Genomic DNA, 14,344 nt, shown 5'->3' with positions numbered 1-14,344 from the left:
ATAGTTTATGGTGCCCAAAAACAATTGTAATAGTAATCTCAGAGGTCAGTGAACACAGATCACCATAACAGATATAATAATAATGACAAAGTTTAAAATAGTCTGAGAATTACCAAAATCTGACATGTTGACACTATGTAAATACATGTGCTTAGAAAAAAATGGCACTGATAGACTTGTTTAATGGAGTAAAAATATTACAATATCTATAAAATGTAATAAAATTATATTTTGTTATATTTTATTATAAAATGAGGTACGCCTGGAGAAGGAGGAGGAAAAGGAGAATCAGTAGCTACAGCAGCAGCTGTAGTAACAGTAGCTATAATAGTAGTAGCAGTAGAGGTAGTAGTAGCATTGGGCATTGTAGTATTAGTAGTAGTAGCAGTAATAGTAGTGGCAGTGGTGGTAGTAGTAGTTGTAATATTGTGATGGAAGACCCTGTCTACATAATTCAAATCCATATCATTTCTCACATGAAATACCAAATAATCTCCCAGTCTCTTTATATTTGGCATCTCCTAAAATTTATCCTCCACACATCTGGGAAATTTATGTTACTAAAGCAAACCACTGACCATACTAGTCTACAGGATAAGAAAACAGTGGCTCCCTTCTCTAGGATGGAATATAAGGTCCTTTGCTTGGTATCTGAAATCCTTTACAGTTTTGCTCGAGGCAGTCTTTCTGGATTTATTTCCCTTTACACTCTTTCATTCACTGTACATAGGTCAACTAGAAAACTGCTCTTCCCCAAAGAGAGAATACCTTCTGTTATATCCTGATCAAAACTTTTCATTTCTTTTATCATATAAAATAACTAACCAACAAGAAGAGAAAAAAAATAAACCTTACAATATGGAACTCTGGCTTGCCCTAAGGTCACATATCACCAAATTGAGGCAAATAGGACAAGAAAGTCAGTTGAGTCAATGGGTCAATAGTATAGGCTAGACAGATGATAATCTTAGGAAGATGGACTTTGAAAGAGCAATGACAAATGTTAAAGTACACATTTTATAGCATCTGAATCATGAACAGAAATACACACATAGCATCTATCAGCCAAGTTTGACAGTAGGCTATCATTAAAGTCAGTGCAGTGTCATAGAAAACATACTGGAGTGGATCTAAGTGGGAGGTAGGAGACCCTGTTTGTCCAAGTCCTGTGTGGATTTCCCTCTCTGGAATTCAGTTTCCTCTTCAAAAATGAAGAGTTTGGATGAGATGACCTCCAAAATCACTTTCTAGCTAATGTTCTCTAGCTCAGTCATCAATTATTCCTAAGGCATCTCTTTATGGTTGGTTAAGAGTCCTTCCTCCCAGTGTCTCTCCTCCTTCCAAATTCATTTGTCTGAAGGAAAAAAAAATCACAAAGAGTTTGAATAATGAATCTCCCACTACTTGTACAAATGAATAATCTGGACATTTTCCATAATACATTTGCTGTACAGAAGCAGAAGATAAGGAAGCAGGAAGTGTTCATACAAAAAGAGATATTAAGAATCTTAGGGGCTCTTAATTGAGTAGGTGGCAGGACCTCAGCATGAATGTTCAGGCTAAAGTACAATTGAAATTAGCCAAACTAACTGATCAGCAAAGGTCTAAAGGACTGGAAAGGGGCCAATACCAAACCATTTTTACAAAAGGAACTCAAGGAAGCTTGACACTTACATAGTTTAATATAAACTAGAAGGAAATATTTTCCAGAAGAATATAAGGACATTTAAAACCATACTGCTTGCAGTAATATTCTGGATTAGTTTAAATCACCTTGAGTAGCCTTAGATTTTAGTACAGCATATATTGCCTGTCCTCACATGTCTGCCTTTAAACAAGGCCAAAACAGGGGGTTCAATGTTTAGTCTAACATGAGAGATGCTGACGAATTCCTCTTATTCTCCTCCAATATTCCCTTACTGCACCTCTACCTCACCCACCCCAAGATGCTTCTACAATTAGGGAGAAACTCAAGCTAAGAATAATAAAAACTTAGATTTCCATAGTACTTTGAAGTTTGCAAAGTACAAGCATGTCACATTATATATATAGCTACATAGAACCTTAAAGAATATATGGGTATAACAATAGTTATATAAATACTGATATTTTAGCATTTTGCATGTAATCTACATAAGAGAAATAGAGATAGAGAGAGAGACAGAGATGAGAAAGAGACAGAAAGGGAGTGAGGGAAGGATGGAGGAAGGGAGGGATAAAGAACAAACACAGACTTTAAAATGCTTTAGAAATTTCATTTATTATTATGTCTTGACCCAAAGAAATGTCTCTCTAAACCTGACATCTATTTATTAAGTATCTCTTTATCTATCTGGGATGTGTGGAATATTTAGGGAGGACTAGTACCTGTCCAGTGAGGGCTGGCTGAACCCTTTTCAAGACTGCTCATCCACCTTTCACTCAATTCTCACTTGTGGCTCCAAAAAACTGTAATGTGCATTGGTGACACCCCAGTAAAACTGTCTCAACAAACAGGCTAAATCAGGTGGCTTACATCTGTCTATCTGCCTCTCTATCAATCAAACACACATATGTCTATGCTTGAATGCCACCATTCACATAACACATGTGAATAATCATATATAAACATATATGTATATAAGACACATTTATACATATCTATACATTTACATGCACCTCACTTGGTGTATGTAACCATATGTAACCATGGAAACACTGTGAGAAAGGTGCTACATTTATTATTATTCCTATTTTACAGCTATGGAAACTAAGACAGGATTAAGTGACTCATTGTATACCTAATAGGATCAGAGGTAGGATCTGAATACAGATCTTCCCTCTCTTTCCATCTGGAATTTCCTCCACTATACAATCCTATCTCTCTGGTGCTCTCTACAATTAGAATACAATTACCTTTAAAGTTTTAGATCACATACTAAAAGAATTATAGATCATTATCATTCTAGGATGATTAGTGTATCAGATAATTTCCAAATTGACAGTAATCTCAATTCTCAGAGCAGATTTCCATAGTGGAGATGCTGGAGATTTAGAGATCTATAGGACCATAGATGTAGGGGTGAAAGGCACCTCAAAGGCCATGTGGTCTAACTCCCTCATTTTACAGATGAGGAAATTGTGGGGTAGAGAGGTTCCTAACATTACACAGTTAGTAAATATCAGAAGTAAGAGGAACTCAAGTCCTTTGACTCTAGCATAAGTACTCATTCTTTTCCCTCTCTGACAGGCGGCCCTAGAAGAGTGAGGTAGCTGCTTGAGGGCACAGGCCCCTATGGGGATATTTGGTTACTTAAATGGAAGATGATAGGGCACCCAAGACCTCCAGTGTTAACGTTGCCATTTTGTCTGTGGCTGGCTCTGGACAGTGTGGCATTGGTTATGTCATTGGGTTTCATATATATTTGACTTTAGCATAAATAGCAATACCTAATTGACAAGAAACACAGCCTGGACAAGTGTAAGTGTGACTCAGTTACGTTGATACCTTGATAATTTTTCTCACCCAAAACTTGCTCGTATTTTTCCAAACTATCCAAAAACCTTTGAGTAATCTTTTGGAAGTAAATTAAGATGCTTTCCTGCTTTAAACCTATGATCCCATGTTCCTATATCTGGTATTTAGATGGAGGGCTGAACACTCTGCTTTTTTACTTGAGGAAAAATAACATAAACTTCATGCAAAATTGCACAACCAGATTCCCAACTCTGAATGCATTCTTGGTTTCTAACTTTCACTTACCTCCCCATGCCCAACATGCTATCACTTGCCAAATCTTGTTAATTCTATTTCGACAATATCTCTTGTACTCCTAGCCTTCTGAATACTTTTACACTACAGCCACTGTAAATCAGGCCATAACTATCTCATATATACTATTATAATTGTCTCCTAATTGTGCTCTCAGTGTCTAGCCTCTCCTCTCTCTAATCTATCCTCCAAGCAGTTGCAAAATTGATATTAAAAAAACACAGGCCTAACTATGTCATTCCCCTGCTCAGAAAGCTTTAGTAGCTTTCTATTGACTTTAGGATAGCATATAAAATCCTCTGTAGAACATTTAAAGCCCTTAACAATAGATTCCCAGTCTATATTTCCATGGTGAATATACATTTCTTCATATCATGAACTATACTTTCTAGCTATATTAGCTTTTGGGGTTCCCTTTATATTACCTTCCATCTGTTATCTCTATGATTTTACATAATCTGGGCCTCATTCTTGGAATATTTTCTTTGTTCACCTTAAGTGAACATTTCAGACACCCTAAGTCTCTCCAAGAGTCACCCCATGTGTTACTTCTTTTTTATTTTAATTTTTTTCTTCAAATTTATTTATATATTTGTTTTCAGTTTTCAACACTCACTTCCATAAATTTTAAATTTTCTCCCCCTCTTTTCCCTCTTCCTCTCCAAGATAGCATGCAATTTTATATGGCCTCTATATATATATACATTCTTATTAAACAAATTTTCACATTCTTCATGTTACACAGAATAATTTAAACAAAGGGGAGAAACCATGAGAAAAACTAAACAAAACCAAACATAACAAAAGAGAAAATAGTTTGCTTCATTTTGAGTTCTACTCCATTGCTCTTTCTCTGGATATGGATGGCATTTTACATCATGCGTCTTTTATAAATATTTTAGGTCCTTGTATTGTTGTGAAGGACTAAGACTATCAAAAACTTCTTTATGGAGATCTTTCCTAACTCCACAATTAATCTCCCTCATTCCAAATTGTTTTTTGCTTATTTTTGTTACTTTCAGAAAATTTCCAGTTATAACCTCTGTATTTTACTCCACACCAACCATCATCTCCAGTCCTGTCTTACCTGAGATTGTATTCTACCATTGGAAGTTGGGTAGGTTTTTTATTGGGTTTTGGTCATTTTTCAGTCCTTCATGACTCTTCAAGATCCCGTTTGGTGTGTTCTTGCAAAGATATTGCCGGGATTTTCCATTTCCTAATCCGGCTTACTTTATGGATGAGAAAACTGAGGCACACAGGTTTAAGTGACCTGCTCAGGGTCACAAAGCTCAGGAAAAGAAGTCTTCCTGATTCCAAGTCCAGACCCTCTGTGCCACTTGGATGCCCCATGATGGGTTAGTTTTGTCCTATCTCACTCTAGGCTTCCACCACACTTTAGAATACCAGTCATGACATCTCCTATATCCCCTCCTGTAGCTCCTCATCTCTCCTTTTTGTGTAGCATTCCCCCATTAGAATGCAAGATTCTTGTGGGCAAGAACGTTTTATTTACTTACATTTGTGTTCCCAGACTGGCACATTGTAAGCACTTAGCAAATGCTTTTTTCATTCATTCTGTAAATATTTTGTCTCTCTCTCTGTCTATCTATATCTATTTATCTAGATATAGATATTTATGTATATAGAATGAAAGGACTATTTTATTTTTGTATCACAGTGTGTTCTTATTTTTGTTTGTCTCAGTTTTTTGTTTGTTTTTGACTAGACCTTTGATTTTATTGGTATTTAGAGATCTCTTTTTTAAGAATTTCTAATGATGCAAATCAGCACCTATTCTGCACTCTTAGAAAGGGGCCTGAGGTAGTTATAGATTAAACAACTTGCCTAGGGCCAGTATGTCTCCAAAGAAAAATTTGAACCCAATTCTCTGGGACTCCAAGGCCGTACTCTGCCTCTCAAATTGTAGATAAAAAGTACTTTAAAATACTTGTAAAATTCAATTTTTAATCATCTCTTTTTACAGGTGTTATATTTAATTGGGCTTTATTTTGTTTGTGAGTTCTGCTTAATGAAGAACTACTAAAGAACTGTGATTTTAATACTTAATTCATTGACTAAAACTGAGAGATTTGTTTCTGCTTTGGTGCTATGACCAAAAATATTTTTCATTTGATGAGATGAGATCCTCTGTATACAGGTTGGAATTATGTATTGTAGTTAATGTGAATAGGAGAGGTAGAGAATGCAATCTTAGAGTCAAACAATTCCATAACTAGAAGATAGGATAAGGATTATTATCCAGCTCAATTGACTCCTACATTCTGCAGACATGGAGAGAAAATGAGGCATACAAAGGTCATGGGTTGATAGGTTCATAGATTTAGAGGTTGGAAGGGATCTTAGCAACCATGTAGCCCAATGGTCTCATGTTATATATTAGAATATTGAGTTTAGAGAAATTAAGTGATTTATCTAAAGTCACACCTTTAGTGGCACAAGTAGGGTTTGAACCCATATTTTCCTGGTTTCAAGTCTCCATTAATTTGCATATGGTCAAAGCTGTTTATGATTTCAACTAGTTTTTTACTTAATTCTCTAGGATTCTCTAAGTATATCATCAAATAATCTGCAAAGAGTGATAACTTAGTTTATTCTTTGCCTATTCTAATTCCTTCAATTTCTTTTTTTTCTCTTACTGCTACATTTCTAATACCATATTGAATAATAGTGGTGATAATGGACATTCTTATTTCATCCCTGATCTTATTGGAAGTGCACCTAGCTTATCTACATTGCATGTAATACTTGCTGATGGTTTTAGGTAGATACCACTTATTATTTTATGGAACGTTCCATTGATTCCTAGGTTCTCCAGGAATAGGAATGGGTGTTATATTTTGTCAAAAGTTTTTGTTGTGTCTGTTGAGATAATCATATGGTTTCTATTAGTTTTGTTGTTGATATGATCAATAATGCTAATAGTTTTACTAATATTGAACCAGCTCTGCATTCCTTGTATAAATCTTACCTGATAATAATGTATTATTCTCACAATAAGTTACTGTATTCTTTTTGCTAATATTTTATTTAAAATTTTCACATCCCAGAGAATCAAGTAAAAAACTGTTTGAAATAATAAACAACTTTGGGAAAGTTGCAAGTTACAAAATAAACCTACATAAATCATCTGCATTTCTATATATTACTGATAAAACCCCAAAAGCAAGAGACAGAAAGAGAAATCCCATTTAAAATTACATTAGACACTATAAAATATTTTGGAGTCTCCCTGACAAAACAAATCCAGGGACTATATGAACACGATTACAAAACAATTTTTGTACAAATAAAGTCAGATCTGAGTAAGTGGAAAAACATCAGTTGCTCATGGGTAGGCCAAGCTAATATAATAAAAATGACAATTCTACCTAAATTAATTTACTTATTCAGTGTCATACCAATCAAACTACCAGATAATTATTTTCTAGAGCTAGAAAAAATAATATCAAAATTTATCTGGAAGAAAAAAATGTCCACAATATCAAGGGAACTAATGAAAAAATGCTAGAGAAGGTGGGCTAGCCCTACCAGTTCTCAAATTGTATTATAAAGCAGTTCATCAAAACCATTTGGTACTGGCTAAGAAACATAGGGGTAGAAAAATGTGATAGATTAGGTACTCAAGATGCAGTAGTCAATGACTATAGCAATCTGCTGCTTGAAAAACACAAGGACCCCAGCTTCTGGGATAAAAACTCACTGTTTGACAAAAATTGCTGGGAAAAGTAGATAACAGTATAGTGAAAACTAAGCATAGACCAATGCTAACACCATACGTAAAAATAAGTCAAAATGGATACATGATCTAGGTATAAAGATTGATGCTATATGGGGGCGGAGCCAAGATGGCGTAGTAGAAAGACGCACATACACATAGCTCCGAACCCACAACCCATAGAACAACTACAAAGAAGTAACTCACGGCGAATTCTGCACCCAGAGGCCACAGAACATTGGAGCGAGGGAGATTTCTGTTCCGGAGAGACCTGCAAACCTCTCGTAAAAGGTCCTTCGTGCTGCGGACTGGGCGCCGGGACTGGGAGCTGAGTACAGCCCTGCCGTGGCCACGGCACCGAGAGGAACAGATCCGAGCGGGCTTCAGGGACGGGATCTCCAGCGGCCGCACAAGTACCTCCACCCACAGGTGACGGGGGTCGGTGAGAGAGTCCCTTTGGCGGTCGAGGGGGGAGTGGGGTGCCCCCATGGCTCGGGCCCCCTCGGGAGACAGAAGCTGAGGGGCAGCAGCAGACCAAGGCTCTCCAAGCAGGCAGGAGCCTGGATCCATTGTTGAAGGTCTGTGCATAAACTCCCTGAGGGAACTGAGCCTGAGAGGCAGCCCTGCCCTCACCTGAGCATCTGAATTTAATCTCACACTGAATAGCAGCCCTGCCCCCGCCCAAAGCCCTGAGGCTGGAAGCAGCATTTGAATCTCAGACCCCAAACACTGGCTGGGAGGATCAGGAGGTGAGGTGGGTATGAGGAAAATATTCAGAGGTCAAGTCACTGGCTGGGAAAATGCCCAGAAAAGGGAAAAGAAATAAGACTATAGAAGGTTACTTTCTTGGTGAACAGGCATTTCCTCCCTTCCTTTCTGATGAGGAAGAACAATGCTTACCATCAGGCAAAGACACAGAAATCAAGGCTTCTGTGTCCCAGCCCACTCAATGGGCTCAGGCCATGGAAGAACTCAAAAAGAATTTTGAAAATCAAGTTAGAGAGGTGGAGGAAAAGCTGGGAAGAGAAATGAGAGACATGAAGTCAAAGCATGAACAGCAAATCAGCTCCCTGCTAAAGGAGACCCAAAAAAATGTTGAAGAAAATAACACCTTGAAAACTAGCCTAACTCAATTGGCAAAAGAGGTTCAAAAAGCCAATGAGGAGAAGAATGCTTTCAAAAGCAGAATTAGCCAAATGGAAAAGGAGATTCAAAAGCTCACTGAAGAAAATAGTTCTTTCAAAATTAGAATGGCACAGATGGAGGCTAAGGACTTTATGAGAAAGCAAGAAATAACAGAACAAAGCCAGAGGAATGGAAAAATGGAAGATAATGTGAAATATCTCATTGGAAAAACAACTGACCTTGAAAATAGATCCAGGAGAGACAATTTAAAAATTATGGGACTACCTGAAAGCCATGATCAAAAGAAGAGCCTAGACATCATCTTTCATTAAATTATCAAGGAAAACTGCCCTGAGATTCTAGAACCAGAGGGCAAAATAAACATTCAAGGAATCCACAGAACACCGCATGAAAGAGATCCAAAAAGAGAAACTCCTAGGAACATTGTGGCCAAATTCCAGAACTCCCAGGTGAAAGAGAAAATATTGCAAGCAGCTAGAAAGAAACAATTCAAGTATTGTGGAAATACAATCAGGATAACACAAGATCTAGCAGCTTCTACATTAAGGGATCGAAGGGCATGGAATAGGATATTCCAGAAGTCAAAGGAACTAGGACTAAAACCAAGAATCACCTACCCAGCAAAACTGAGTATAATACTTCAGGGGAAAAATTGGTCTTTCAATGAAATAGAGGATTTTCAAGCATTCTTGATGGAAAGACCAGAGCTGAAAAGAAAATTTGACTGCCAAACACAAGAATGAAGAGAACCATGAAAAGGTGAACAGCAAAGAGAAGTCAGAAGGGACTTACTAAAGTTGAACTGTTTACATTCCTACATGGAAAGACAATATTTGTAACTCTTGAAACATTTCAGTATCTGGGTACTGGGTGGGATTTCACACACACACATGCACACACGCACACACACATAGAGACAGAGTGCACAGAGTGAATTGAAGAGGATGGGATCATATCTTAAAAAAAAATGAAATCAAGCAGTGAGAGAGAAATATATTGGGAGGAGAAAGGGAGAATTGAATGGGGCAAATTATCTCTCATAAAAGAGGCAAGCAAAAGACTCATTAGTGGAGGGATAAAGAGGGGAGGTGAGAGAAAAACATGAAGTCTACTCTCATCACATTCCACTAAAGGAAAGAATAAAATGCCTACTCATTTTGGTATGAAAACCTATCTTACAATACAGGAAAGTGGAGGATAAGGGGATAAGCAGAGTGGGGGGGGATGATAGAAGGGAGGGCATGGGGAGGAGAGTGCAATTTGAGGTCAACACTCATGGGGAGGGATAGGATCAAAAGAGAATAGAAGTAATGGGGGACAGGATAGGATGGAGGGAAATATAGTTAGTCCTATACAACACAACTATTATGGAAGTCATTTGCAAAACTACACAGATTTGGCCTATATTGAATTGCTTGCCTTCCAAAGGGAAGGGGTGGAGAGGGAGGGTGGTAAAGAAGTTGGAACTCAAAGTGTTAGGATCAACTGTAATGTTCTTACCACTAGGAAATAAGAAATACAGGTAAAGGGGTATAGAAAGCTATCTGGCCCTACAGGACAAAAGAGAAGACAGAGACAGAGAGGGATGATAGAAGAGAGAGCAGATTGGTCATAGGGGCAATTAGAATGCTTGGCGTTTGGGGGGGGAGGGGAGAAAAGGGGAGAAAATTTGTAACCCAAAATTTTGTGAAAATGAATGTTAAAAGCTAAATTAAAAAAAAAAAAAGATTGATGCTCTAAAGAAATGAGGGGAGCAAGGCATAGTGTATCTATCAGATTTATGGAGAATGGAGAAATTTTTGACCAAACAAGAGATAGAGAACATTATGAAGTACAAAATGGATAATTTTGATTCCATTAAATAGAAAAGTTTTTGCACAAAAAAACTCATGCAACCAAGATTAGGAGGGAAGCAGAAAACTGGGAAAGAATTTTTGCAAATGGTGTCTGTGATAAAGGTCTCATTTCTAAAATATATAGAGAACTGAGTCAAATGTACAAGAATACAAGTCATTCCCCAATTGATAAATGGTCAAAGGATATGAACAGGACATTTTCAGAGGAAGGGATTAAAGCTATCTGTAGTCACATAAAAAAAATGCTCTAAATCACTATTGATTAAAGAGATGCAAATCAAAACAACTCTGAGGTACCACGTCACACCTATCAGATTGACTAACACGACAAAACAGGAAGATGATAAATGGTGGAGAAGATGTGGCAGAGTTGAAACACTAATTCATTGTTGGTGGAGTTTTGGGCTGATCCAGCCATTCTGGAGAGCAATTTGGAACTATGCCCAAAGGGCTACAAAAATGTGTTTACCCTTTGACCCAGCAATATCGCTTCTGGGGCTCTATCCCAAAGAGATCATACAAATGGAAAAGGGTCCCACATGTACAAAAATACTTACAGCAGCTCTCTTTGTGGTGGCCAATAACTGGAAATCAAGGGAATGCTTATCAATTGGGGAATGGCTGAACCAGTTGTGGTATATGAATGTAATGGAATACTATTGTAGTATAAGAAATAATGAACAGGAAGACTTCAGAGAGAACTGGAAGGACCTATATGAACTGATGCTGAGTGAAAGGAGCAGAGACAGGAGAACTTTGTACACAGCAGCAACCACAATGTGAGAGAAATTTTTCTGGTAGACTTAGTACTTCATTGCAATTCAAGGACTTAAAAAATTCCCAGTGGACTCAAGGCAAAAAGCCTTCCACAGCCAGAGAAAGAACTGTGGAACTGTACTACAGAATGAAGCAGACCGTTTTCTTTTGTGTTATGTTTTGGTTTGGTTTATGATTTCTCCCATTCATTTTCATTCTTCTATGCAACATGACTAAGGTGAAAATGTATTTAATAGGAATGTATATACAGAGCCTGTATAAGATTGCATGCTGTCTCCTGGAAGGAGTGGGGAGGGAGGAGGGAAGGAGAGAGAGGGAGGGGAAGATAGATGGAAGAGATTGTAAAACACTGGAAACAAAATAGTTTTTAAAAATTTGCGTATGGTCACCCAACTGGTATTTATATAGTGATTTAAATATTTTTCTGAAGTGCATTACCATTTTTGTTCCTCAGAATAGCCTGGGTCACTAAGAGAAAGTCACAACTTCTAAAGATATCTCTACATCTGTTCTGTACAATGTGGAATTTCTTGTCCTACCTCCATCATAGGACTGTCAATCAGAAAATATTTTGCAAATCTCAAATTACTGGAGAAATGTAAACTATTATGAATCATCTGCCACCAATATGACCTCCCTTTAGAAAAAACAATGATATATATTTTCTGGGTCAAAAATATCTGATTGTTTTGTACTGCACTAGACGTTCCTCAAAGAGCTTTAAGTGGTCACAATGTGATAGATCTGAGATTTTTCTCTCCAGTATACTGTTTACTAAGGTCTTAATTTTTTTCTGACATTGGAACACTTTAAAGGAGCACAATTTTCCTAAAGGTTCATTCCATTCCTCCCTAATAACTTACATTTAGAGAGATTCATTAACTCTTTCAGGCTCCCAGGCTCTCGCATAGAGTACATGATAAATAAATTTAATGTTGATCAGGATTAATAGATGTATTCATGAGAGATAGACTGTAAGGGCATATATATACATATACATATATAATCAGATATATTTTTTCTTGTTCTCATCACAAATTGGCCTCAATTATAAACATTTTAGTAGATTCAGTTTCTTAAAAAATCTTTCAAAATATTTAGGTCGAGACATCATTTTTTGTGAATATATTTATGCCTGGGTTTTCTCAAGTTTTTCAGATCTTCTGAAACTTATATATACATCAATAAAATAAAAGCAGAATAATACTGAAAACATTTGATTAAGAGGAGTGATAGGAATAATAATATGTCAATACAAGAGGAAGGTTGGTATGGTGGATAGTTTTGAAGCCAAGGAAAATTAACTTCTGATCAATATTGGCTATATGACCATGAGTGAAAGCACAACCTTTCAGTCCCCCTACCTAAACACCTATCCAAGAATATAAGCTACAGATCAGTAGTCATTCTACTTTGATGCTCAGGGATGTCTTTAGAGTGAGTATTCCCTAAATTCCTTTATACATAATACTTCATGATTTTCTGTGGTGGAAAGAATGAAAGAAAGAGAGAAAGAAAGAAAGAGAAAGAAAGGAAAAGAAAGAAGGAAGGAAGGAAGAAAAGGAGAAAAGAAAGAAAAAAGAAAGAATAAAGAAGGAAAGAAAGAAAATAAACAGATTTTTAATTAAATACCTCTTGGCCAACTACTGGAAATGAATTTTTCCAATCTCAGCTCAGACAATTATTGATACATAGTCCATGGCAGGGCCTATTCTAGAAGTTGTTATAGATGGGTAGAAATTGTCAGAGTATAGAAGATGCTGGCCTAGCCTTCATGAACCCAGAGGTACAATATTACAAAGAATAATCAGAGTAGTGTTTCAGTTCTATCACCATCACACTGGTTACTGATTATAACAATACTGATTATAACTATAATACTACTGATTACAACAATAATAACAACACCATCATTGCAGTATCAAATTGTCTTTCAATAGTGCTTTATAATCATCTTATTTTATTTTGTCCTCACAGCAAACATTCCAATGAAATAAGGTAAGTTGTTTTTCCAAGGATTAGCAATTTTCTATGTGTGGGTATTCTGCTAACATAAATTGTACATAATCTGTCTATGCCTTACTTTTTCATTAATTGTCATGGCAGGAAACGTCCTCACTCCATGGTCAATCGTGAGCATAGAGAGATGATGGCATTCTCTAAACAGAGCTAATTTTGATCCTTGAACAAAAGGAAAATATTCTTTAAAAAAGATAAAAAAGAATTCTTAATTTGTCTTTTCAGCTTTGCATAGATTATAGTGTCTTAATATCATATCTCAATGAGGTAGCAGAGTTGAACTTCAGTGGAATACAGGTATTTTTATCCCCATTTTACAAATTAGGAAACTGAGGCTTAGATAACTTAAATTATTTTCTTTTAAAGTTCCATAACTAGGAAGTTGTTGGAACTGGAAATTGAACTGAAGTTTTTGACTCTGTTTCCATGATATTGTACTGTGGTGATAAATATTAACAGGATTCTCAGTGTTGATAAATGCTTCTTATTTTTAAGACTATACTAATGAAGGCATTGTTTCATTTTATTCAGTGAACACTAAATATTTTGTGTGTCATAACAATTTGCAATTGCACTTGGAAATCTGTCATAGGTTGCTAGACAATATAGCAACCGCAGCAGCAAAATGTCTCGAAAAAATTATATTTGGAACTTTCTGTGGGTGCTCTCCTGAGATCTCCAGTCTCAGAGAGCTGAATGCGTTGTCATGGCATGAATTGTACAAAATACAGGGCAGACAATGATTTAGTATAGTTAGAAATGCACATCGGTAGTCAATGCTTTTATTAATATATTCAAACACAATTCTAATTTCAAGACAGGAATGCCACACTACGTAAAAAATGCATATATTTTTCTATAGAACTTCTTTTTCTTTTTACTTAAAAATTCTGCATATGAGGTACATCTTTAATTTCTCAAATCATAGAATCAGACACTTCATGGTGCTAGCAAAGTCCATTTTTATTTGAATCACCAAGGAAATATAAGATTTAAGAGTAACATTCAGGATATATTGAAACACCCATTATTATGGTAAACAAATGTGCTGAGTGA

Source organism: Notamacropus eugenii, chromosome 2 (genome assembly GCF_028372415.1).
Source record: "Notamacropus eugenii isolate mMacEug1 chromosome 2, mMacEug1.pri_v2, whole genome shotgun sequence".
Lineage (NCBI taxonomy): Eukaryota > Metazoa > Chordata > Mammalia > Diprotodontia > Macropodidae > Notamacropus > Notamacropus eugenii.
This window is presented reverse-complemented; position numbering follows the sequence as displayed.